Raw genomic sequence first — 872 nt, forward strand, 5'->3', positions numbered from 1 at the left:
ATAAGCCAAACAGACTCATCTGTAAACAACCCACATACTGATTTTTTTGGTCACAAAGGTCAACTAAGTGTAATTCAGGTTTTTGATAATAAAATATCTTTAACTGGGCATATGCCATATCAAATGAAACAGAATATTTCACTCAGGAGCCATATACCTATTGACTAGTTCAAACAATGAATATGTCATACTGAATGGCTGAAAACAGCAAATAACTGTTGTTGTTTGTTGAATTTCTCATAAATCTACTCAAGAGCCGTCTGCACTAGCCATCCCTCATTTTCAAGTGACAGACTACAGCAGCTAGTCAACACCAGCCACCACCGACTCTTGGGCTACCTTAATCGATTGGCTGGATTTAACTGTCACTTTTATAACACACCAATGACCCCAAAGTGTGGAGTGTATTTTTTGGGGTTGTAATAGGGGGCAAACCAAGGAAATAACTCAAGCACTATTAAACAAGGAAAATAATATTAAACAGGTGAACTTTCCTAACAAATCATTTGAAGCAGAATATATCTCTGTCACTCTTAATTAACCGAAACAGGAGACACTACACAAGTTGATAGATTATACAGGCCAATTTGCTTAACAAATCACTTGAAGCAGAATAAATTTCTCAATCATTGTTGATGACATTAAACAGGAAACACTGCATAAGTTGACATATTAAACAGGCCAATTTGTTTAATTCTGCATTGTTGTACATTCTGCATTGTTGATGGTGTTAAACAAGAAACATTTTCCACAAATTGATATATTTAGTAGGCCAATTTGCTTAATGAGTCACTTGAAGCAGAGTACATTCTGTATTGTTGATGGTGTTAAACAAGAGACATTTGCACAAATTGATATATTTAGTAGGCCAA

This window comes from Limulus polyphemus, unplaced genomic scaffold (genome assembly GCF_000517525.1).
Source record: "Limulus polyphemus unplaced genomic scaffold, Limulus_polyphemus-2.1.2 Scaffold2299, whole genome shotgun sequence".
In the NCBI taxonomy this organism is placed as follows: Eukaryota; Metazoa; Arthropoda; class Merostomata; order Xiphosura; family Limulidae; genus Limulus; species Limulus polyphemus.